At 41.4% G+C, this 27,766-nt stretch overlaps 1 protein-coding gene and 1 non-coding gene across 2 annotated transcripts in view; both read left to right on the top strand.

Moving 5' to 3' along the window:
- The window catches only part of LOC126203409 (uncharacterized), a 44,741-nt gene that overhangs the window by 4,107 nt on the left and 12,868 nt on the right, over nucleotides 1-27,766 (top strand). The gene's annotated exons all lie outside the window — the stretch shown is intronic.
- Nucleotides 26,130-26,203, top strand: Trnat-ugu (transfer RNA threonine (anticodon UGU)). Its single transcript has one exon. It is a non-coding gene; the product is annotated as a tRNA-Thr (tRNA).

Genomic DNA, 27,766 nt, shown 5'->3' with positions numbered 1-27,766 from the left:
ATGTCCCTGTTTTCTTCGCATGTCCCGATTTTTGGATGTCTCAGCTAAGTTAACGCAGGAAGTCAAGTATCCCGACTTCAAGGCGCTTTAACAACTCAAGCTTATTTAATTGAAAAATGATAGTTCAGTAACCAAGAAAGCCACACTACGGTGCGCTGTTAGGTAGCAATCAGTAGATGAACTATTTGTGTACTCCGTTGTCACCCATTACCTAAAATTTATACACAGTCTATATTCATTCTTGCGCAAATTCTTACTTTCAACAGAATTTTGGGCTCTACTTCAGCAAGTAACGATAATTTTTTCTAATTATTTATTTTATTTATTACACTGCAATCTTTTGCTTCTAAAGTCGACGAACTAAACGGACTTCCCAGTGTATTCTCGAACTGTACTGCTTGAAAACAGTCGCATGACTTCCATTGTTGCTTTATTACGGCTACGCCACGGTGGCATTTAAGTGTGAACAAAACTCCCATCAACGGTCTCAATTCATTCAGTCAGTGGAAATACGATTGATAAATAATTTTTTGTTGTTGTGGTCTTCAGTCTAAAGACTGGTTTGATGCAGCTCTCCACGCTACTCAATCCTGTGCAAACCTCTTCATCTCCGAGTAACTACTGCAACCTACATCCTTCTGAATCTGCTTACTTTATTCATCTCTTGGTCTCCCTCAACGACTTTTACCCTCCACGCTTCCCTCCAATACTAAATTGGTGATCTCTTGATGCCTCAGTATGTGTCCTACCAACCGATCCCTTCTCCTAGTTGGTTGTATCACAAATTCCTCGTCTCGCCGATTCTATTCAGTAGCTCCTCGTTCCTCACATGATCTACGCACCTAATCTTCAGCATTCTTCCGTAGCACCACATCTGAAAAACTTCTATTCTCTTTTCGTCTAACTGTTCAAGCCCACGTTTCACTTCCATACATGGCTACACTCCATGCAAATACTTTCAGAAAGGGCTTCCTGACACTTAAATCTATACTTGATGTTAACAAATTTCTCTTCTTCAGAAACACTTTTCTTGTCATTGCCAGTCTACATTTTATATCCTCCGTGCTTCGACTAGCACGAGTTATTTTGGTGCCCAAATAGCAAAACACGTCTACTACTTTAAGTGTCTCATTTCCTAATCACGTTCCTTCAGTATCATCTGAGTTAATTCAGCTATATTCTGTTATTCTCGTTTTGCTTTTATTGATGTTTATCTTATATCCTCGTTTCAAGATACCGTCCATTCCGTTCAACCGCTCTTCCCAGTCCTTTACTGTTTCTGACAGAATTACGATGTCATCGGCAAACTTCAAAGTTTTTATTTCTTTTCCCTGGAATTCTATTCCGTCTTCAAATTTTTCTTTTGTTTCCGTTATTGCTTGCTCAATATACAGATTGAATAACATCGGGGAAAGGCTACAACCCTGTCTCACTCCCTTCCCAACCACTGCTTCCCTTTCGTATCCCTCGACTCTTATAACTGCCATCTGTTTTCTGCACAAATTGTAAATAGCCTTTCGTTTCCTGCATTTTACCCCTGCCACCTTTAGAATTTAAAAGATAATATTCCGTCAACGTAGTCAAAAGCTTTCTCAAAATCTACAAATCCAATAAACGTAGGTTTGCCTTTCCCTAACCTATCTTCCATGAGAAGTCGTAGGTTCAGTATTGCTTCTCGTTTTCCTACATTTCCCCGAAATCCAAACTGATCTTCCCCGAGGTCGGCTTCTAACAGTTTTTACATACTTCTTTAAACGATTCGTGTTAGTTTGTTGCAGCCATGGCTTATTAAACTGATAGTTCGGTAATCTTCACATCTGTCAACACCTGCTTTCTTTGGGATTGGAATTATTATATTCTTCTTGAAGTCTGAGGGTATTTCGCCCATATCATACATCTTGCTCACCAGATGGTACAGTTTTGTCAGGACTGGCTCTCCCAAGGCTGTCAGTAGTTCTAATGGAATGTTGTCTACTCCCAGGACCTTGTTTCCACTTAGGTCTTTCAGTGCTCTGTCAAACTCTTCACGCAGTATCATATCCCCCATTTCATCTTCATCTACATCCTCTTCCATTTCCATAATATTGCCATCAAGTACATCGCCCTTGTATAGACCCTCTATATACTCCTTCCACCTTTCTGCTTCCCTTTTTTTTTCTTGGAACTGGGTTTCCATCTGAGCTCTAGATATTCATACAAGTGGTTCTCTCTTCTCCAGAGGTCTTTTTAATTTTCCTGTAGGCAGCATTTATCTTACCACAAGTGGTTTATGCTTCTGTATCCTTACATTTGTCCTCCAGCCATTTTGCATTTCCTGTCGATCTCTCTTTATATGTTTGTATTCCATTTCGCCTGCCTCACCTACTGCATTTTTATATTTTCTCCTTTCATCGATTAAATTCATTATCTCTTTTGTTACCCAAGGATTTCTACTAGCCCTCGTCTCTTTACCTGCTTGGGCCTCTTCTGCCTTCACTATTACATGTCTCAAAGCTACCTGTTCTTCTTCTACTGTATTCCTCTGGTTCTTTCAGTTTGTCCCCTTATATTCCTGCGTTTTTGCAGCTTCTTCAGTTTGAATCTACAGTTCATAATTAATAAATTGTGCTCGGAGTCCACATCTGTCCCTGGAAATGTCGTACAATTTAAAACCTGGTTCCCAAATCTTTCTTATCATTACATAGGCCTAATCAATCAGAAACCTTCCGTTGTCTCCAGGTCTTTTCCACGTATACAACCTTCTTTCAAGATCCTTAAAACAAGTGTTAGCTATGATTAAATTTGGCTCTGTGCAAAATATTCACCTACAATTTTTCCTTCTCTTCCTTTTACTACTATCATTCCCTGATCACAAATTAGAGTTTTGTCTCTCTTAACTATCTCAATAATCTCTCTCATCATACATTTCCTCAATCTCCTCCATTCTTCTGACTGGTTTGATACTGACGGCTCGAATTCCTCTCCTGTGCCGACCTCTTCATCTCAGCGTAGCACTTCCGACCCGCGTCCTCAATTATTTGCTGAATGTATTCTAATCTCTGTCTTCCTCTACAGTTTTTGCCCTCTACAGCTCCCTCTAGTACTTTGGATGTCATTCCCTGATGTCTTAACAGATGTCCTCTCACACTGTCCCTTCTTGTCAGTGTTTCCCATATATTCCTTTCCTTCCCAATTTTGCGCAGAAGCTCCTCATTCCTTACCTTATCAATCCACGTAATTTTCAATATTCGTCTGTAGCACCGCATCTCAAATGCTTCGATGATCTTCTGTTCCGGGCCGACCGGTGTGGCCGAGCGGTTCTAGGCGCTTCAGTCTGGAACCGCGCGACCGCTACGGTCGCAGGTTCGAATCCTGCCTCGGGCACGGATGTGTGTGATGTCCTTAGGTTAGTTCGGTTTAAGTAGTTCTAAGTTCTAGGGGACTGATGACCTCAGCAGTTAAGTCCCATTGTGCTCAGAGCCATTCTTCTGTTCCGGTTTTCCCACAGTCCATGTTTCACTAGTCCGACACCGTAGCTGAGTGGACAGTGCGCCGGCTTGTCATGCTGGAGGGCCCGGGTTCGATTCCTGGCTGGGTTGGAGGTTTTCTCCGCTCAGGGACTGGGTGTTTGTGTCGACTTCATCTTCACCGACGCGCAAGTCGCCGAAGTGGGGTCACCTCAAAAGACTTGACCTGGCGATCAGGTCTACCCGTTGGGAGGCCCTCGCCACACGATATTTCATTTCACTACCATACATTGCTGTGTTCCAAACGTACATTCTCAGAAGTTTCTTTCTCAAATTAGGGTCTATGTTTGATACTAGTAGACTTATCTTGGCCAGGAATGCCCTTTCTGCCAGTGCTAGTCTGCTTTTCATGTCCTTACTCCGCCCGTTAATTGGTTATTTTACTGCCCAAGTAGAAAAATTCCTTAGCTTCATCTACTTTGTGACTGTCAATCCTGATGTTAAGTTTCTCGCTCTTCTTATTTCTGCTACTACTGATTACTTTCGTCTTTCTTCGATTTACTCTCAGTCCGTATTTGTACTCGTTAGACCATTACATTCAGTAGATCCTGTAATTCTTCTTCACTTTCGCTCAGTATACATCATTAACGAATTGTATCATTGATATCCTTTCACCTTGAGTTTTAATCTCACTCCAGAACCTTTCTTTTATTTCCATCATTGCTTCTTCGATATACAGATTGCACATTAGGGGTGAAAGACTACATCCCCGTCTTACACCGTTTTGAATCAAATGGTTCAAAAAAATGGCTCTGAGCACTAAGGGACTTAACTTCTAAGGTCATCAGTCCCCTAGAACTTAGAACTACTTAAACCTAACTAACCTAAGGACATCACACACATCCATGCCCGAGGCAGGATTCGAACCTGCGACCGTAGCGGCCGCGCGGTTCCAGACTGTAGCGCCTTTAACCGCTTGGCCACCACGGCCGGCCGTTTTTAATCCGAGCACTTCGTTCTTAGTCGTCCACTCTTATTATTCCTCTTGGCTCTTGTATATTTTGTATACATCCATCTCTCTCTATATCCAACCCTATTTTCTCAGAATTCCGAACATCTTGCACTATCTTACACTGTCGAACGCTTTTTCCATGACGACAAATCCTGTGAACGTGTCTTGACTTTTCTTTAGTTTTGCTTCCATTATCAACCACAATGTCAGAATCGCCTCTGCGGAGCTAGATGGCATGTAAACTTATACTACTGTGGTGGGTATGGGCTTCGTGTCCATCTTGGCTACAATAATGCCTTCATTATTCTGTTCATAGTAGCCTGGCTCGTGTTCCTATTTAGTTATTCGTTGTTAAACCTACTCCTGCATTACCCATATTTGATTTTATACATATAACCCTGCATTCACTTGACCAGAAGTCCTGTTCCTCCTGCCACCGAACTTCACTAATTCCCACTATAACTTAAACCTATCCATCCGAATGGGTGACTATTTTACCTCCGGAATAATTGACGCAAGAGAATGCTGTCATCATTTAACCATACAGTAGAGCTGCATGCTCTTGGGAAAATTACGACTGTAGTTTCTCCTTGCTTTCAGCCGTTCGCAGTACCAGCACAGGAAGGCCGATTTCGTTGATGTTACAAGGCAAGATCAGTCAATCATCCAAACTGTTGCCCTTACAAGTACTGAAAAGGCTGCTGCCTCTCATCAGTCTGGCCTCAAAACAGATACACCTCCCCCCCCCCCCCCGTCCGTTGTGGTTGAACCTGTGGTACGACCATCTGTATCGCTGAGGCACGCAAGCCTTCCCACCGAAGGCAAGGCACATGATGTAGGAGATGAGCCTCATGCAAATAATAATTTGTAGATTTGCATGTGTTTCGGAACACAGTGAGTACAAACAGTTTGTTAATGAAGCTACATGCTAGTTAGTTATATTACAGGGTAACAATTATTGAACTATATGAAAAAACGTAAATTAATTAAAAATTACGGCCTGCATACGCTTTATTCAACATGTAAACGTCATTACAGATATTCAGATTTTGGTTATGACATGTACGATATGCCTACCATCATTGGCGATGATGTGGCACAGACGAATAGCGAAGTTCTGCATGATCTGCGGAGCTGTCGGAACATCGATGCCTTTGATGACCTCCTGAATGGTTGTCTTGAGCTCAGCAATGGTTTTGGGGTTATTGTTGTACATCTTCTCTTTAATATAGCCCCAGAAAAAGGAGTCGCATGCGTTCAGATCCGGAGAATATGACGGCCAATCGAGGCCCATGCCAGTGGCCTCTGGGTACCCCAGAGCCAGAATGCGGTCCTCAAAGTGTTCCTCCAGAACATTAAACGATCTTCTGCTTCGATGGGGTGGGGCTCTTTCTTTCACGAACCACATCTTCTCGAAATTGGGGTCATTTTGGATAATGAGAATGAAATGATCTTCCAAAACCTTCACATACCGTTCGGTAGTCACCATGCCATCAAGGAGTATCGCACCGATTTTCCGTGACGACATTGCACAACACACAGTCACCCGTTGAGGATGAAGAGACTTTTCGATCACGAAATGCGGTTTCTCAGTCCCCAAATGCGCCAATTTTGCTTATGGACGAACCCATCCAAACGAAATTTTTGGAAATTTGTGTTAAGTTCTGTGGGAACAAATTCCGTGGGAAATTTTTTTAAATTTGAGTTATATGAGATTGATCTTTACAATTTTTTAATTGTTGTTTAAATACACCTGGTTGACTCTATTGCATTACATAAATGCGCTGCAGAATTTTACTTTTTATCACATAAAATCATACGTTTTGAGTAATTTTTTAAAGTGTACACAAAAAGAACTGTTGGAGAACCGAATTTGACATTCTGAGGAATTATAGTATGTCTGCAGCTAGTAAATTTTCGCATGGTTTTAAACTTGCATGTAAAACTGACCCTCGATATGTACGAGGCTATTGTAAACTCGTCGTAGTTTTCTACTCTTTCTTAATGTATAACCCTGACATCATCTTCCATTCACGGACTAAGTGTTTCATCAATCTTAAGATCGTTAAAACCGACACGTTCCTTCGAGCTCATTTTATACAACACTGAAGAAAATAGATAGGTAGTTCATTAGGCGCGGTGTAGGAGACCAACACGCGTGAGTAGCACGTGTCAGCAATAAAGAAAGAAAGCTGTAATGCAACGGACAGCAAAATATTATAGGGGTGCCGATTTTTGGAAGGTAATTGGGTGGGGGGTCAGGATTGTTAGGTTGGTGATGAAGATCATACGCAAACCATTAATTTTAAGTTCTGTATGATGTATAATCCTAAGTGAAGGATTATACGCTAAAACATGATAATTCTGAGCGAGAAACCGTTGGGAAACAAATCAACTCTGCATCCTATAGGGGTAGGCTACTATGAAGGGATTACGAAGCACATGCACAACGATCAACCACTCTGACTTTAAGGACGATATACGCGCCACGGAGATACCTTGTTGTGCAGTAAAGTTAATTATACTTCTGTGTGACCATTGCAGTTTGGCTTAATACTAACAATGGATTTCGGCTTGGTGCTTCCTGTAGTGCGGGATTTCTCATTACACGTGGTTACACCGGCAGCTGAGCTGTGAACTGTTTAAACAATCTTTTTTTTTTTTGTCATCAGTCTACCGACTGGTTTGATGCGGCCCGCCACGAATTCCTTTCCTGTGCTAACCTCTTCATCTCAGAGTAGCACTTGCAACCTACGTCCTCAATTATTTGCTTGACGTATTCCAATCTCTGTCTTCCTCTACAGTTTTTGCCCGCTACAGCTCCCTCTAGTACCATGGAAGTCATTCCCTCATGTCTTAGCAGATGTCGTATCATCCTGTCCCTTCTCCTTATCAGTGTTTTCCACATATTCCTTTCCTCCCCGATTCTGCGTAGAACCTCCTCATTCCTTACCTTATCAGTCCACCTAATTTTCAACATTCGTTTATAGCACCACATCTCAAATGCTTCGATTCTCTTCTGTTCCGGTTTTCCCACAGTCCATGCTGTACTCCAGACGTACATCCTCAGAAATTTCTTCCTCAAATTAAGGCCGGTATTTGATATTAGTAGACTTCTCATGGCCAGAAATGCTTTTTTTGCCATAGCGAGTCTGCTTTTGATGTCCTCCCTGCTCCGTCCGTCATTGGTTATTTTACTGCCTAGGTAGCAGAATTCCTTAACTTCATTGACTTCGTGACCATCAATCTTGATGTTAAGTTTCTCGCTGTTCTCATTTCTACTACTTCTCATTACCTTCGTCTTTCTCCGATTCACTCTCAAACCATACTGTGTACTCATTAGACTGTTCATTCCGTTCAGCAGATCATTTAATTCCTCTTCACTTTCACTCAGGATAACAATGTCATCAGCGAATCGTATCATTGATACCCTTTCACCTTGTATTTTAATTCCACTCCTGAACCTTTCTTTTATTTCCATCATTGCTTCCTCGATGTACAGATTGAAGAGTAGCGGCGAAAGGCTACAGCCTTGTCTTACACCCTTCTTAATACGAGCACTTCGTTCTTGACCGTCCACTCTTATTATTCCCTCTTGGTTCTTGTACATATTGTATATGACCCGTCTCTCCCTATAGCTTACCCCTACTTTTTTCAGAATCTCGAACAGCTTGCACCATTTTATATTGTCGAACGCTTTTTCCAGGTCAACAAATCCTATGAAAGTGTCTTGATCTTTCTTTAGCGTTGCTTCCATTATTAGCCGTAACGTCAGAATTGCCTCTCTCGTCCCTTTACTTTTCCTAAAGCCTCAAAAATGGCTCTGAGCACTATGCGACTTAACTTCTGAGGTCATCAGTCGCCTAGAACTTAGAACTAATTACACCTAACTAACCTAAGGACATCACACACATCCATGCCCGAGGCAGGATTGGAACCTGCGACCGCAGCGGTCGCTCGGTTCCAGACTGTAGCGCCCAAGACCGCGCGGCCACTCCGGCCGGCCCTAACGCCTCCCTCCTACCCTCTTTTAATCACAAACCCTACAAATTATTATTGTCAGTTGCTTTATCGCCTTGTTTGGTTTTTGCTGACATGTGTCGTTGACATATGATCGGGTCTCCTAGACCACACTTCGTGAAATACGCACCTGCTTTCGTCAGTTCAGTACAAAATGTGTTAGCAACAGTATGACAATTCTACACCTCTAAGTTCGATGAAATTTTTAGTCAGTGGATGGAGAATGATGTCAATGATATAGAACAAGAAGTAGACTAAGAAGTCAACTATTTTTCAACAGCTAGTGATCACCGTTCTTCTAGCAAACAAGAGGACCATTCTGTTTCTCCAACAAATACTTAGTGTTAGTTAAAATTAAATGTATTCTGAGTGGTGGTGAAGAAACATGTAGATTTCAGTACTGAATATTAATTTTTCAGCCTTTCCGTTTTCGGCTATCGAGTTCAGTTTTTATATGCAAGTTTAAACACCGGAAATTAGGTTTGTGCAAAAATTTGCTTTCTACAGAGATACCATAATTTTTCAGAACGTAAAATTCAGTACTCTAACAGTTCGTTTTGTGTACTATTGAAAAAGCTTCACAAAAGTGATTTTTGCTTGATGCAAAAATAAAATTCTGTGGGCTTCATTTAGTGCAACAAAATCAACAAAAAATATTTAAACAACACTTATATAGTTGTAACCATAAATGTTATACAATATAAATTAAATTTTGAAATGATTTACAGCTTAAATCTTGGTTTAAAGATAGGGGTCGCAGAGAACACACCTAATAGTATACGTTACAAAAAGTCACCTCGTGAGCTAGGGGATAGTCAGGTTGTATCATAAATTTCTCTTTTCCCCGATTCTGTTCAGTACCTCCTCACTAGTTACATGATCTACCCATCTAATCTTCAGCATTCTTCTGTAGGACCACATCTCAAAAGCTTCTATTCTCTTCTTGTCCAAACTGTTGATCGTCCATGTTTCACTTCCGTACATGGCTACACTCCAAGCAAATACTTTCAGAAATGACTTCCTGACACTTAAATCTATACTCGATGTTAAAAAATTTCTCTTCTTCAGAAACGCTTTTCTTGTCATTGCCAGTCTACATTTTATATCCTCCCTAAATCGAACATCATGAGTTTTTTGTGCTTCGCAAATAGCAATACTCATCTACTACTTTAAATGTCTCATTACCTAACCTAATTCCCTCAGCATCACCTGATTTAATTCGACTACAATCCATTATCCTCGTTTAGCTTTTGTTGATGTTCATCTTATATCCTCCTTTCGACACTGTCCATTGAACATCTTATATCCTCCTTTCGACACTGTCCATTTCGTTCAAATGCTCTTCCAAGTCCTTTGCTGTGTGTGGTACCAATCAAAAATCATAAGCAACTTCTGCGAAGTTTTGTCTAAAGACACGAAACAACGCACAACAAACTAACTACGGAAGCCGAGCTTAAAACTGCTGGATTCCTAGCAGCTCAAGAGCTTCATTTTAATGCAGTTGACCTTTTGACAACGTTTCCTGATTCTAAGATAGCACAAAGTGTTGTTATGAAAAGAAACAAAAGCAAGACTGTTACCGAAAGGGCTATTGTACCTTCGGATAAAAATGATATTTTGTTGAATAGTTTTAATGTTTCTTTGTAACAATGGGACATAGGCCATCGTAGGACAAGTTGGTAGAAGGGAGGGCAGAGACTGAAAAATAAAAATGTATATTTTCGATGTTAGTATGATAATTTTGTAGTGGGTTGTTTGCCCCATTTGCAGTGCCTTCCAGCTTCTTCCTAACAACATTGGAGGGGCCGGCGCCAGAACTAACCCTGGAGAGCGAATTCAAAAATTTGTCTGGCAGATCACACTTCGTGAGTTACGAGTTTAACGAAATACAACTTAAAAGCCGTAGAGTGGGCTTTCACATTCCTCGATGCTTGGCAATGACAATATGTTGAAACTGCAATCGAAATAAAATATTTTAACAGCCATATGCGGGATGACGTTACTCAGTAATTACTCAAAGTAAGTGAGCCCAGTCCTCATCACGGAACGTACGCATAATTGTTACGTATGACAAGAATGTAATAAAGTGGTAAAAATAATGTTCAACGATCAGATCATACCAGTTCAGCACCTTCCTTCAGTTAATACAGTGATTTTTATGTAACCCATGAAAAAATATGTAAAGAAAATGAATCGTAAAGGCGAGGCCTATAAGCAATTTAGATAAAAATTTGCGCAATTGAGTGAATTAAAAGGCAAAGAGGATAATCAGAGAGCCTGTCACAGACAAATAATTTGATGAAATCTTACGTGGCGATGAGAATGCCGCTTGGGAAAGCTTTAAATACGATTGTTTCAATTTAATAGAAAATAAAAGACCACAACATCATAAGGAGTGTTTCGGTAAACTTGTTACGGAAACCGTGGCTAGAACGTGCCTCTGAAGTACATTTCCTCGACTTCTACATCTATACTCTGCAAATCACTGTGAAGTGCAGGGCAGAGGGTACGTCCCACTGTACCATTTACTGTGGTTTTTTCCCGCCCCTTCCATCTATGGTGCGCCGGAAGAATGATTGTTTACATGGTGCTGTAATTATTCTAATCGTGTCATCACGATGCCAATGGGGCGATATGCAGGGGATTATAGTATATTCCTAGAACCATCTGTTAAATCCGGTTCGTGAAACTTTGTAAGTAGTCTTCCTCGGGATAGTTTACGTCTATCTTCAAGAGTCTTCCAGAAAAGTTTCTTCAGCATCTATCTCTACGACACACTCTCACTGGCCGAACAAATCTGTGTCTATTCGCGCCGCCTTTCTATGTATACATTCATTATTCTATGTTAGTTCTATGTTGTGTGGGTCCCAAAAACTTGAGCAAAATTCTAGGATGGGTCGCACGAGTGATTTTTAAGCCACCTCTTTTATAGACTGATTGCACTTCTCCATTATTCTACCAATAAACCGAAATCTGTCACCTAATTTACCCACGACTGAAACTATGTGATCATTTCAGTTCACATCCTTACAAAGTGCTATACCCAAGTATTTATATGCGTTGATCAAGTCCAGTTATGACTCATTTATATTATTGTCATACGATCCTACGGTGTTTCGTTTTGATAAGTGCACCATTTTACATTTATGAACATTTTATGGAAGTTGCCAATCTTTGTACCACTTTGAAATTTTAGCAAGATCTGATTGAGTATTTATGCAGCTTCCTTCAGACGGTACGTCATTATAGATAGGTGAATCATCTGTAAAACGTCCGATGTTACTATTAATCTTTTCCGCAACGTCAATAATATATAACATGAATAGCAAGGATCTCAACACATTTCCCTGCGACACATTCGAAGTCACTTCTACATCTCTCGATGACACTGCAAGATAACGTTCTACGTCCTCTCTACCAAAAAAATCCTCACTCCAGTCACAAATTTCTGTTGACGTACCATACGATCGTGCATTTCATAATAAGCAACGATGTGATACTGAGTCAAATGGTTTTCGGAAATCAAGAACTACTGCATCTACCCTAAATGCCTTGTAAGAAATGAACAAGTTGAGTTTCACGTGATCTATGTGCTCGGAATCCATGCCTGTTGGCATCGAGGAGGTCATTCTGTTCAAGATAACTCATTACGTTTGATCTTGGAATATACTCTAGTATGGTGCAAGAAGTTGATGTCAAGGATATTGCGCGGTAGTTTTGTGGATCACTTCTACTACCCGTAGAAATGGTGTGACCTGTGCTTTCTTCCCTGAACACTGCGGAACAGTTTATGATGGATCATGGCAAGCGATGTTGTTGTTATTGTCTTCAGTCCTGAGACTGGTTTGATGCAGCTCTCCATGCTACTCTATCCTGTGCAAGCTTCTTCATCTCCCAGTACTTACTACAACCTACATCCTTCTGAATCTGCTTAGTGTATTCGTCTCTTGGTCTCCCTCTACGATTTTTACCCCCCACGCTGCCCTCCAATGCTAAATTTGTGATCCCTTGATGCCCCAGAACATGTCCTACCAACCAGTCCCTTCTTCTTGTCAAGTTGTGCCACAAACTCCTCTTCTCCCCAATTCTGTTCAGTACCTCCTCATTAGTTATGTGATCTACCCATCTAATCTTCAGCATTCTTCTGTAGCACCACATTTCGAAAGCTTCTATTCTCTTCTTGTCCAAACTATTTATCGTCCACGTTTCACTTCCATACATGGCTACACTCCATACAAATACTTTCAGAAACGACTTCCTGACACTTAAATCTATACTCGATGTTAACAAATTTCTGTTCTTCAGAAACGCTTTCCTTGCCATTGCCAGTCTACATTTTATATCCTCTCTACTTCGACCATCATCAGTTATTTTGCTCCCCAAATAGCAAAACTCCTTTACTACTTCAAGTGTCTCATTTCCTAATCTAATTCCCTCAGCATCACCCGACTTAGTTCGACTACATTCCATTATCCTCGTTTTGCTTTTGTTGATGTTCATCTTATATCCTCCTTTCAAGACACTGTCCATTCCGTTCAACTGCTCTTCCAAGTCCTTTGCTGTCTCTGACAGAATTACAATGTCATCGGCGAACCTCAACGTTTTTATTTCTTCTCCATGGGTTTTAATACCTACTCCGAATTTTTCTTTTGTTCCCTTTACTGCTTGCCCAATATACAGATTGAATAACATTGGGGAGAGGCTACAACCCTGTATCCATCCCTTCCCTACCGCTTCTTCCCTTTTATGCCCCTCAACTGTTATAACTGCCATCTGGTTTCTGTACAAATTGTGAATAGCCTTTCTCTCCCTGTATTTTACCCCTGCCACCTTTAGAATTTGAAAGAGAGTATTCCAGTCAACATTGTCGAAAGCTTTCTCCAAGTCTACAAATGCTAGAAACGTAGGTTTGCCTTTCCTTAATCTATTTGCTAAGATAAGTCGTAGGGTCAGTATTGCCTCACGTGTTCCAACATTTTTGCGGAATCCAAACTGACCTTCCCCGAGGTCGGCTTCTACCAGTTTTTCCATTCGTCTGTAAAGAATTCGCGTTAGTATTTTGCAGCTGTGACTTATTAAACTGATAGTTCGGTAATTTTCACATCTGCCAACACCTGCTTTCTTTGGGATTGGAATTATTATATTCTTCTTGAAGTCTGAGGGAACTTCGCCTGTCTCATACATCTTGCTGAACAGATGGTAGAGTTTTGTCAGGACTGGCTCTCCCGAGGCTGTCAGTAGTTTTAATGGAATGTTGTCTACTCCCGGGGCCTTGTTTCGACTCAGGTCTTCCAGTGCTCTGTCAAACTCTTCACGCAGTATCATATCTCCCATTTCATCTTCATCTACATCCTCTTCCATTTCCATAATATTGTCCTCAAGTACATCGCCGTTGTATAGACCCTCTATACACTCCTTCCACCTTTCTGCTTTCCCTTCTTTGCTTAGAACTGTACGACTGTAGTTTCCCCTTGCTTTCAGCAAGCGATATCATCAGCATATTGCCGTCATGGAGGAGAGATAAGTGTGGAAGTGGAGTCCTGCTATTTTGGCAGAGTCCTGCAGAACGGTTCTGGGGATGCTCCAGATGCAACTTGGACGCGACAGGCCAGGCGAAAACGCGCAGCCGTTTTACAGTTTGATCATAAATTCTCCAAAATGTCAGGTCAGAACACTGATGAGACTAAAAGTGTTTCTAGTAGGGAAAAAAAGCGCCAAGTGTGAACAGGACTCGCGCACTAAGGGTTCTGTACAATCTTTATTATGTAGTAGATTCTTCATACATCTCCGCGAACCCGACGATTTTTGTTTGTTATCGATATCGATGCTGACGCGGCATCGGTCCCGGGAATTCCAAGACAGTACCAAAATCTCTCTATAATAGTTCCTGAGACTAGCCCTAATATTCTATACAAAAAGAAGCGAGCGCGGAGTAGAGAGAGAAGATGTAATAAAATATTTGTTACTTACGTATTAAATCTTGACTAGAACTTATATTTTATATTTCCGTGCAGCAATATTTTTCGATTAGTCTTTTGACGGATGATGATTGCAGAGTAAGTTCTAACGGCACAAAAATACGCTTTATGTGATATAATTGCAAATTAACAATTTTGGATTTTTTCTTTTGCTTGTACTGTGAAACCTTGATTCTTGACCCGTTAGACTGTTGAACGAATTTAATAATTCTAGATCAACGGAACGTATCCTGCAGGTTTTGATGAGTGAGTTTGCGAGAGTCAAAATGTGTGATATAAATGGCCTTATCATGTGACTGCATGGACTTAGGAGCTAACGTTCATTATAACGGTGGGGGACCATTGACCTTAGTATGTGACATAGATTTCAGCTGGATACGTCAAGCTGTTCCTGAAAAAAAAAAAAAAAAGGAGTTTTAACAGACGAACAGACATGCAGTCGGCTAACGGTTGGCAAAAAAATATTTTTTTGCTTATGGTATTGCTTATTTCGAGGATTTGCCGACCTAATCTCAATAGCGGCTCTATGACTACGCGATCACTTCGGTCATCTCTTTCGTTCCCCTTCGAATTCTGGTTCTCATTATTGCTGCTTTGCCAGTTCGACCTGTTGCCTTCGTTCCTCTGCTAAATCGATCTGTTGTCTTCGTTCCCCTGGCAGTTCGATCGGTTCCCATCGTTCCTCCTTTCGCTTCTCCCTCGTTCCAAGGACCTGCGTTCCCCCAGTTATGCTGACAGGGTGGGCCTCTCATCTCACCTCGCGCGGTTGCCTTGGCTGGTTCTGCTCCTAACGCGACTGGAATCTCGTGGTTGTGCTCCGTTGGTATTCTGTGGTGCCTGTACTTCGGCTTGTCCACATTCGCCTGAATCATTTTGTAATAATGATTTAAGCGAATCTATGTCGTCCTTACAGCGACCAGCAAGAATCATGTGACGAAGATGTGTGGACAGGTTTGTCAACCAAATTCGCATCATTTCCGCGGGGCTGAACGGGTGGTAAAGACACTGGTTTATAATTGGTTCAGATTAGGCAGGCTGATTATCCTATGTTTTACCGAGTCTTGCGCCGCTTCCGCGAGGAACACGCCATGAAATTCCCGCACTGTGGCGCACGTTCCGCGGACCTCATTGGATTAATGTTTTCTAACATTCTGCGTGGTGTTTGTTTGTTCTAACTAGTGTCTCCCTACCACTTTCGCGCAACGACGCTCTGAGCGTGTTTTTTAGGGAATTGACTAGTTTGAACCTGGGACCTGATGCTGGTAAGGAGACGCCAGACCACACATGACATGTAGAATTCATAAGAGTTCAGTGAGACTAGCGATGATATAATCAAATACTTAATGATTTCAGCGTCAACTCCACTGCACTCCCTGTAAAAGAATCTTAAAAAAATGGTTCAAATGGCTCTGAGCACTATGGGACTCAACTGCTGAGGTCATTAGTCCCCTAGAACTTAGAACTAGTTAAACCTAACTAACCTAAGGACATCACACACATCCATGCCCGAGGCAGGATTCGAACCTGCGACCGTAGCGGTCTCGCGGTTCCAGACTGCAGCGCCAGAACCGCGCGGCCACTTCGGCCGGCTAAAAGAGAATCTTAATACTAATTAAATTTAGTGGAAGGGGTTCAAGGCTTTCTTATTTTTAGTTAGCTGGTAAAATAACGTCGAGAAAGTAGTTAAGTTTACCATTGGAATTTTTATTCTACTCACAAAACATTGTTTATAAATTGCGCTATTGATAAAAGGAAGTATTTTAATACAGGATGATAAAAACCAACTGTGTCCAACAAAAATGTGAACGAATATTCCCTGAATGGGTTTCCAAGTTCTATAACGGATCGAAGGATGACCTATGCCATATCACATCTATAATCTAGGTTTAAGTTTCATAAAAGAGAAAACTATCAAAATGGTCTACAGTGACCCTCAATTATCTTTAATTACTTATTTAACTTGTCGTAAATTACAGTGGCTGATGTGGCTTCTCAATAATTATATAACAGAAAAATCATCGTGTTTCAGATTTTAACTTCTAATAGCAAATGTGAATACCACGAAGTTTAATTGACGATCGACACTAGTATTACGTAAAAAGAGGTGTAACATATGAGACTTCTGCAGTTCTGAGTGAAGCCTTATGCGCTCTTATGCGGCATCGCGTGCGTTCATTACCTTGTCGGTGGTTAGTCAGCGTCAGGGGGCGGCGGGCGGCGCATCTCCACACACCTCGCCGTCTCGGAAGCAACTCCTCTCTAACTTCTCCTTACTACAATTTACCGAAGTTGGTTTAAGAAAAGCTATCTGGCTGTGTTTTCAACTGACCAATCAGGGTCTCAATGTTAACCTTAAGCTCCGCCTACAAAAATTGTCTGTCCAATGAGAAACGTTATACTTTTCATGGTGGGGCAAAGTTTTTAATGTTTGCTACGTAACAGTGATGCGTATAGTCTCACGCTAAAAGTTGCAGCTGGTGTGGCCCTTTTAGTGTTATCGTAAGATCTATACTGTTCTTCTGGAGGGCTCTATGTTTTAACATGGGCTGGGGGTGGTCTTGGCGGTGGGCTGGCGACGTGGGTGTCTGTCCCTTATCGTAGGGCCTCCTAGCCTACACGACTCTGCTATCGGCTTCTGTTCTCGTTTCTCCCCTCGGAACTGTGTCTGTTTCACGGTGGGAAAGTATGACATGCATTTAGGCGTTCTTGTGTTAATCTGTGGTATTCCATTTGCCCACTCGTTGATCGTATTACTTTGGTTAATTTAATGTCAGAATTTATTTGGAACTATGTGGCATACTGTCGGATTTGCTATCATGTCAGGGTTTTCATGGAAGGTGTTGGATTTGCCTGACACCTTACAGTTTTGCGTTCCAGAAATCCACATACGAATTCGATTTTGTAGGTATTTGACCAAGTAGATGGAAGTGGACATTGGAACTGTTCTGTACAGCCACGCAGGTGAAGCACATTTACCAAATTTTTGATAACCTCGACCTTCCGCACTGAAAGTGTAATCGAAACTAAGCACTTCCTGGCGGGGCGCAAGCTCGTAGGGTTCCGTGATTCACTCCCATCTACTGTCGGTATTTCTTCGAACAGCCCTAATACCTCTCTCTTCCGTAACACCCGACACTCTCATTATTTTCTCTACTTGCACATTTTCGTGCGCGCCCAGTATTTCTTTTAGCTGGAGCCGTTAATTCCTCCATACACTCTGTGACCGTTGCTATCGCGTCTTTACGTTTTTTATTTTCGTTCTTGTTTTCGATTTGCGAGACTTGACATGCTTCCTGTTATTAGAGGATGGCCGCAATATTCTTGTCTATCTTGTCCGTTACGGACTCTGTGCACTCATTTTGAGCCACAGAGACCTCAGACTTCGTCCTCAGGGCGTAAAATTCCGCTTCCAGATTGTCACTTTTCAATTTAATGGCCTCACTCATCCTCGTCTGCTCTCTTTCGAGCGCATCGAGTCTTCAGTCTAGCCCTGCTCCCTCCTGTTCAATAGCTGCATCTACCTCAGTTTTACAATGAAGGGACAAAGAAAATAGTACTCCTGCCTAATATCGTGCATAGTCCCCGCGAGCACGCAAAGTGCCGCAACGCGACCTGGCGTGCACTCGACTAATGTCTGAAGTAGTGCTGTAGGGAACTGACACCATGAATCCTGCACGGCTGCCCATAAATCCGTAAGAGTACGAGGTGGTGGAGATCTCTTCTGAACAGCACGTTGCAAGGCGTCCCAGATGTGCTCAATACATGTCTGCGGAATTTTGTGGCCCGAGGAAGTGTTTAAACTCAGAAGACTTTCTGGAGACACTCTGTAGCCCTGCTGGAATTGCTCAAGTCCTTTGGAATGCACAATGGACACGAATGGATGCAGGTGATCAGACAGGATGCTTACGTACGTGTAACCTGTCAGAGTCATATCTAGACGCACCAGGGGTCCCATATCACTCCAACTGTACACGCCCCACACCATTACAGAGCCTCCACGAGCTTGATCAGTCCACTGCTGGCATGCAGGGTCCATGGATTCATAAGATTATCTTCATACCCGTACACGTCAACCCGCTCGATACAGTTTGAAACCAGACTCGCCCGACCAGGCAACATATTTCCAGTCAACAGTCCAATGTCGGTGTTGACTGTAGTGACGGGGAGCTCGTGAATGAGTCGTTCAAATGAACGCTTCACTCCAGTGAAGTGTGAACTAACCACTCAATTTCAATGAACTGGTACTTCAAACTCTTCAAACTCCACACTTTTTTCTAGTTCACTCACTCTCTTCCCCTCTGCCTCTCCCACTGCATCGTCGCTACGTCACTCATTCTCCCTTCCCTTCAGTCCACCCTCTACTGCCTGTCGACGAATCGCGCGGTGTTTGTGGGGAACGATAAGTTTAGGAGGGGTTGGGGAGGTGAGGGGCGAGAGGAAGGCAGCGTCAGCTGCTTCCTGCAGTGCTGACATCATTACCCGTGACTATTTGGGCATTTAAACTTCGCGTCTACGGGTAGCCTACCGTTGGCAGCGCTTACAGACAACTGAATATTTTTAAGATACAAACGAAGAGGCTGGCTGTGTGAGCACGCACAGCCAACATGAAAATAAAAGGTTTATTAATGACACTGAAAGAGGGATTTTTACCTGAAATCGTACCAATGACAGTTTACGTTATGAATCTGGAGGGTTATTATTCTCAACAAAAATAAAATCTACAGGAAAACTTCTGAATAATTACTTAACGTAGCTGTATAGACTTTGTGACAGTGGTAAACATACCTATTCTATTTTGTATTAAATTTTAAAAGGAACATAAAATTGGACTGCATTTCGTTGGTAGCCCTAGTTTTCAGTCCATGAATACAACAAATAATGTTTCATTTGGCAGAGAAAGACTTTTTTGGGTGCTTCATGAGAAAATGACGAGCAAGATTAAATGTAATACCTTCTTTATGTGTGACAGGCTTCTCTGTTTATCTTTCCTTTGTCCCCTTCGGCCATGCTCTTTATTTAAGTTAACTCGGCGCTGTAAGAACGTAAAACATTGCTTGCACGTTACTGCATAGTTCGGCCATCTGTTGGTAAAATTATGGAGTATTACGAAGCTTTATTGTACGAGCGAGGCGAAGCGAGCGTTGCCGCGGCTGAGCGACGAACTGGACAACTTCGCTAGGCTCCCGTTCTTTATGAATGAACTACTTCATTTGAACGCTCCACGGCAAAGAGTGAAATGAATGAAGTAGTTCACGGGAATGAACGAGTTCGACCCATCTCTAGTTGACTGGCCCAGGCGAGGCGTAAAGATTTGTGTAGTGAGTCATCAAGGATACAGGGGCGGGGGGGGGGGGGTGTCTTCGGCTCCGAAAGCGCATATCGATGATATTTCGTTGAATGTTTCGCACACTGACACTTGTTGATTGCCCAGCATTGAAATCTGCAGCAATTTGCGGAAGGGTTGCACTTCTGCCACGTTGAACGATTCTCTTCAGTCGTCGTTGGTCTCGTGAGCTGACTCTAAGGCCGCTTTCACACTATACGGTTTTGACCGTACGGCAAAAAGCCGTACGAGTTTTAGCCGTGCCTGTGTTGCTTTCACATTACACGGCTTTTTGACGTGACCAGTTGTTGGTGTCTATTCAGTTTGCTTAATGTGTGTATCAAGATGAACCGTAAACGAGTTGTTGCTTTGTGGTTGCTTCATCGTCGCCGCAAAAGAAAAGGTCGTCTTTTGTGGGTACACCCCATTAACCAGAGAAGAGACGAAGTGGGTTTATTTTATACACTCTTTGAAGATTTGAGGAACGACGGAAATAAATTCTTTAACTATTTCCGAATGTCTATTACCTCGTTTGACGAATTACATAGAAAACTAAAGGATGTGTTACAACGACAAAACACACAATTCCGCAATTGCATCCAACCTGTTCAAATGCTGGCTATCACGTTAAGGTAATTTAATACATAAAAACTAGTTCTGTTTATTTACTTATTTATTTGTGTTTTACATTTTTATTACGCTCAGATTATGAAGTAGAAAAGTCAATATCAATATCAGCAGTTGAAACCAAAGAGTTTGTAGCAGGACTGACTGTACTGTCACTTTGTGGCGACAGGCTCTCTGCAAAAACGTTGTAGAACTGCGTTGTTGATGGTGGGCCTTCATGGCTACTTGTGGAAGGCGAAGGGTATGGTGGTGGCACTTTATTAATTCGTTGATAAGAACTGCGACCTTGAGAAGTCTGTAATGGTTGTTCGAGAAAAGTAGTTGGGTTTGGTGCAGCTGGAGGAGGACGAATCTGATGCGTATGGTAAGAGGATATTGGAGCAGCATTTTCCATAGGTGAATAAGAATAAGCTTGAAATCTATTATTATAGGGCATGGGAGGTGTGTAATGGGTAAATGGAGGAGGTTGAGCTGTCAATATATTTCTCCTTTCATATATATTTTCTATAACTTTGAGGACTCCCATCTGAAACTGAAGATAATCCTGTTCATCAAATTTTTCCAGATGAGGCTTCAGACTAAGTAAAAATGACATTTTGCTGCAAGGTTTGTCTTCTTCCAGAGCTCGTAATATTTTCATTTCGATTGCATCAGGTTTTCTATGTTTTCTGTTTGTATGGCACTCGCTTTTGGATGTTTGTTGTGTGGGTGCTGTATCAAATGGCCCAGAAACATTCTCAGTATTTTCGACGGAGCCCTGCGTTTCTATATCTTCTTCCAGTCTGGCGGTGCGTTCCGATTGAAAACTGTCCTCCGTCTCTCGAGCATCATACAGCTTTTTTAGAAACTGCAGCTGATCAGAATATACATACTTTTTCATTTTCTTTGCTGCTGAGCCACTTTTTTTCGCAGCTTGAATTTTTATGTTTGACTTCACAAAGGAGTCTCGTAGATTGGTCCACCTCCGTATTACTTCTATACCTACATCAAAAGAAAACAAAACTGTATGAAAACATTTTAATTTTGTATAGAAAAAAGCAAAACTGTAACAAAAAATGTCCACTGCAAACTAAATGTCACTGATTTTTTTTCGTTTTGTTCAGGTATCTGGCAAGCGGTTGTTCCTTCACTGACTTACATTTCCAGTACAGAATTGGGATTTCTACAGCAAGTAAAGTGGTTAATGATGTATGCACAGCAATTTGGTCATCACTGCGGGAAGAATGTATACAAAGACCGACCAAAGAGGTATGGGAATCAATAGCGGCTGGATTTGAACGTACTGCTAATTTCCCCCACTGCTTAGGAGCGGTGGATGGAAAACATATCCGTCTTACTGCCCCATTTAATAGCGGATCAATGTACTTCAATTACAAAGAATACTTTTCTGTGGTTCTGATGGCTGTAGCGGATTCCAACTACAGGTTCATTTATGTCGACGTAGGAAGTTATGGCAAAGACTGTGACTCTTCAGTGTTCAGACGGTCCAGTTTATGGAAGTCAATAGAAAGTAATTCCCTGGAATTTCCAGACGTCCAATGTCTGCCTGGTACGGAAGGTCCAAAAGTACCCTACTTCTTCGTGGGAGACGCAGCATTTGGCCTACACACGCATTTGCTCCGGCCTTTTGGGGGAACAAACTTGACAGTTGAGAAACGTGTATTTAATTACCGTTTGTGCAGAGCAAGGAGGTATGTGGAATGTGCTTTTGGCATCCTCACCAATAAGTGGCGGTTGTTTCACCGACCTTTAAATGTTCATCCAGATTTTGCAGTAAAAATGGTTAAAGCTTGCATTGTTTTACACAATTTTGTACGTCAGAGAGATGGATTTATAATTGAAGACACCACATCCTTCACTGGTTTGGAAGACTTAGCCCAAGATGCCAACATAAGAGGAGGACTGACAGCCAACGCCATAAGGAACACTCTTTGTAAATATTTTATGACAAATGCTGGAAGCGTGTCATGGCAGATGTCAAAGATATAAATTAACAAGCCTTTTCCTTTTTGTAGATTGTTTGTGAAAGCCTGCGACTGTATAGTAAATAGTTTTCTTTATAAATAAATTACTGCTACCACTCACGTTTTTAATCGTTTTGTTTATATTTTGTACGACGCGTTTCGGGAAATAATTCCGATCTTCAAGTGCGTTTTTTTCTCTAAGTTTTCATTATGTGTAGTGTTTTTTTATTTGTGAGGTCTTGTGCGTGTTTCTCTTATAAATTACAGTAAAGAAAACAGAATGCAAGACCTGACACATAAAAAGACACCACACATGATGAAAACTTAGAGAAAAACGCACTTAAGGATGGGAATTATTTCCCGAAACGCGTCGTGCAAAATATAAACAAAACAAAAAAAACGTGACTGGTAGCAGTAATTTACTTATAAACAAACGATTTACTTTTAGAATAAAATTTATAACGTTAAATAAAAACTGTTTAAAACGTATTAAATGTAATATTAATATATTAAATAAATACTTACCAAACGCATTTTTATCTTTGTCTTCCATCTCATCAAAATCTTGCTTCAGTGCTACGCAAACTTCCCGCCAAGCATTCTTTGTAGCAATACGATCTCTATACGCATCTAGAGTTTTGTCCCACAGAACAGGTCTTACTTCCACCAAGGTTATCAAAAGTTCAGTATCAATTTCATCCATTCTTCTACACTTTTCAGTAAACAAGAATAAACACAAATGAATAAAACGACACTACAACGAACTAGTCGACGCCGTACGGCTCAAAACCGTCCAGTGTGAAAGCATGCACTTAGTCACGTAGGCCACTGTTGTCGAACTTGCCGTACGGCGACCGTCTGTTGTAGTGGCAAGACACGGCTGCAGCACGGCACGGCAGCGGCATTTTGCCGTCGCCGTATAATGTGAAAGGCGCCATACATTTCTTCACACCTACAGCCGTACGGCTTTTTGCCGTACGGTCAAAACCGTATAGTGTGAAAGCGGCGTAACACCACGTTCAAACTCATTTAAATACTGATAACCTGCCGTTGCAGCCGTCGCCGAGAGCAGCGCCGTATTCTGCCTGTTTCCATATGTCTGTATTGAATACGCATGCCTATACCAGTTTCGTTGGTGCTTCAATGTAATTACGTTATTTAAATTTTGAAGTCTTGCTTCACTAACTGTACGTTACCGGTTTTTATTACTTTTTGCCTTTGCCCTGCTCTCTGATTCCGCTTATCTTGCTGTTCTCCTCTCTTCTAATTCTGCTTGCCTTGCCTTTGAGTCGTATTTTGTCATCATACGGACAGCCTGTAAGAATTAAAGGTTCAGATTCTCAGTTACTGTCGAGCTTTGCCCATTTCTTACTCGTGTGCACCCGTCGACACTCGCCCGTGGAGCGGGTGTAATTCGGCTCGAATTATACCCTCCCGTGGATGGTGTATGCAGAGCATATTTAAAATTTAGCGAGCTTGTCGTCTCACTAGGGACATTTATCCCCGTTTGCGCCTAAGTTTCGTTATCATTTATCGGGTATTTTACTCCGCTATCTGCGCTTCCGATACTGAAGATGTTGAAATTTCTTTCATCACCGTACTCTCTGAAATAGCTGCCTCACTAGGGACTGTTGTTGCTGTTTGCGCCTCAGTTTCGTTATCTTTCGTTATCTTATATCGGATATTGTGTTCCACTAAGAGCGCTTCCGTCATTGTTGGTCTCTTTCGTCATCATACTTTCTGAAATAGCTTCCTCCGTACACGCCATGTCCATTATTGTTCCACTGTTCTCATTGTTGTTCCTTCTTGCACCGCTTTTGGATCGACTACGGGTATCCATATCTCAGGCTTTTAGACGAGCGAGAGAAAAAGGGACACGACTTCTAACGTATTTCAGACAAAAACAAATCTCCTTTCCCTGCCCAGTTGTAAGCACACATTAACTTAACTCTTCACACGCAACAGCTACCGGCAGAATATCAACGTACAGAAGCCCGTTGCTCAACACGATACGGAAATCATGTGCAGCCAGGACGATTTGGATTTGTACAGTAATTTTCTCTCGATCTAACGTACGATCTAACTACTACACTAGAAAATTCCAACGATAATAGAGGTACTAGGCTATCGGGTAACGAATGGGAATATTACTTCTCTGAACACAGGCTCGCTGAGTGTAACGTACTTGTTTAATTATGTAATTAGCTTGGCTAAGGGAAAATTATTCTGTTACGTAGCATGGTACATTATTATGCGAATTTCAGTTGGGAATTTATAAGAGAACATATCTCGGGTCGCCACCTGAATTGATCAACTACTTACTAACAGTGAGCATATGGAACTAGTGAGCATATGCTTAAAAAAAAGTTCGTGAATAGGCCTCAATTCAGGACAACTTAATGTAATCTTGATGTACCTTGATAATTCTTGATTAATTCTGTACGAGAATCAGCTTGGGAAATGCTCTTAGATACACAAACATTCATACATGTATGAGCTGAGATGGCTTGGAAGACTCTCGATAGGTAATTGGATAAATAGCGGGTGAGTTATAGAACATTAGCAATGCGTTTTACTATACATTTATTTCAAGGTTAAATATTTAAAAATAGAAACGCACGAATAAACGTATATTTAACAGAAAAAACTTGACCTACTATAGTGTTGGTACTGAATATTGCTGGTAAAATGAACTGAAATCGATACGAGAATAACATGGTCCTTTGAAATCGGTAGTGCGTTGGGAGAGATGGATTATCCATGCTCACATTGACTAACCATTGATCACAGAGAAAGAAGTTGTTCTATAATTTAGTAAAGGGAATAAGATCTATATTCTGTTAGAGAGAGACTAGCTTCGATGGTCGGATACTTTAACAGAAATTCATTTCCTATTTATAAAAATATTATGCAGCATTGCAATGAAGAACAATGAATGGAACAATGAATGTGAACAGTTCTTCCAAAAGTTAGGAGATACCGAAATTCACTAGTAGCCACGTGGCTACCCACTGCAAAGAAAAAGCGATAAAATATATAAAAAGATTCATAACAAGAAAGACCATGAAATCAAACAATAAAGCACGAGAATTTATTTAAGCAGGGAAACTGGTTCATTTGCATGCATATATTAGTAAAGCACCATCTTTCGAACAAAGCACATGGTATCGGTTACCAACCATGCACAAAGACAACTTACTCAAATCTGCACAAAACAAACTGGCCTTTTATTAATATAACTACGGATTGTTAAAGCCATATGCACTGCTCGTAATCAGGTACACGATTTATTCAGGACTCTAGTCACAGCAATAGAGCCACGTGGGCTCATGCCCCAGAATCCCAAAGTTATAGAGCACATGAAAACACTGCTATAAATTCCAAAAATCACGAAATTATTCTCAATCCCTTTCTACGCAAGGTATGCCGAGTTATTCTATAATAGCTGAACCTACTAAGAATTGAATTAGCCCATGGATGCATGAGGTGTTGGACAAGCATAGGATGATAAGTATCTGAGAGACGTCTGGCTCAAAACAACTGCTATAAGCTGGTATTAAAGAAATATTGTATAGTTTTTTTTTTTTTTTTTTTTTTTTTTTTTTTTTTTTAGACAGTAACTTGTTCTCGAAAGAACAGTTACTGCTGATGACCGTGCAGCTTTTCCCTGGAATAAATGATGACTAACTGACAACCTCAGCTGCCGACAGGTGTTGTTGTGCAAGGGGTAAGTCCCTGCAGTCGCGCTATTCATCTGTGTCCTCGGTGGCTCAGAGGGATAGAGCGTCTGCCATGTAAGCAGGAGATCCCGGGTTCAAGTCCCGGTCGGGGAACACATTTTCAGCTGTCCACATCGAGGTATAACAACAACACCTGTCGGCAGCTGAGGTTGTCAGTTAGTCATCAAATATTGTATAGATTTGAGCGGTTTTTGACGCAGAATGAATGACAAGGTATTTATTATGATGTTGTGAATATATCTCAGTAGAATATGGAATACGATATTATGAATTATGTCAGGATTTTCCGGAGTCAAATAACTTAACTGTCAATTTTACTGATTCACACAAGAATATTTGCTTATTAAATGAATACTCTTCCCAAATAGTGTCACTATCTTCTTCACATGTGTAGTATTTGGAAAAGGATTGACCGCTCTTCTGTCTTATAAACGTGGGCACGTGAAGCATTTTCCTTTTGGTGATCTTGCAGTTGCCGCAGTCATCGTTTGTTGGTTCATAATTTCAGAAAGTGCCGCGACTTGGAGAATTTAATATAGGGCCGTGGCTTGTTGATTCTCCTCTCCATATGACAAAAGTTCTCTTTTTATCAGATCTGCCTTCCGCGTGGCTGGGACATTACTGTGAATATAAACACAAAATATTTATAGCTATTAGATCCGATAGAGGTTGTAGAGGGGACTTTTAGTAGATCACGTTCTACGTTGGAATACATGTCCGGAAACGTCACACAACCACGCTACAGAGCGTCAAAGTTACGGGCACTGGTACCTGTAAATGTGTGTATACAGGGCGGTCAATTGATCGTCACTGGGCCAAATATCTCACGCAATAAGCGACAAACGAAAAAACTTGTCTAGCTTGAAGGGGGAAACCAGATGGCGCTATGGTTGGCCCGCTAGATGGCGCTGCCATAGGTCAAACGGATACAAACAGCGTTTTTTTTTAAAATAGGAACCCCCATTTTTTATTACATATTCCTGTAGTACGTAAAGAAATATGAATGTTTTAGTTGGACCACTTTTTTCGCTTTGTGATAGATGGCGCGGTAATAGTCACAAACACATGGCTCACAATTTTAGACGAACAGTTGGTAACAGGTAGGTTTTTTAAATTAAAATACAGAACGTAGGTACGTTTGAACATTTTATTTCGGTTGTTCCAATGTGATACATGTGCCTTTGTGAACTTATTTCTGAGAACGCATGCTGTTACAGCATGATTACCTGTAAATACCGTATTAATGCAATAAATGTTCAAAATGATGTCCGTCAACCTCAATGCATTTGGCAATACGTGTAACGACATCCCTCACAACAGCGAGTAGTTCGCCTTCCGTAATGTTCGCACATGCATTAACAATGCGCTGACGCAAGTTGTCAGGCGTTGTCGGTGGATCACGATAGCAAATATCCTTCAACTTCCCCCACAGAAAGAAACCTGCGGGGACGTCAGATCCGGTGAACGTACGGGCAATGGTATGGTGCTTCGACGACCAATCCACCTGTCATGATATATGCTGTTCAATACCGCTTCAACCGCACGCGAGCTATGTGCCGGACATCCACCATGTTGGAAGTACATCGCCATTCTGTCATGCAGTGAAACATCTTGTAGTAGCATCCGTAGAAACAATACGTAGCAAATCAGCATACA

The sequence above is a fragment of the Schistocerca nitens genome, chromosome 9 (assembly GCF_023898315.1).
Source record: "Schistocerca nitens isolate TAMUIC-IGC-003100 chromosome 9, iqSchNite1.1, whole genome shotgun sequence".
In the NCBI taxonomy this organism is placed as follows: domain Eukaryota; kingdom Metazoa; phylum Arthropoda; class Insecta; order Orthoptera; family Acrididae; genus Schistocerca; species Schistocerca nitens.
This window is presented reverse-complemented; position numbering and strand designations above follow the sequence as displayed.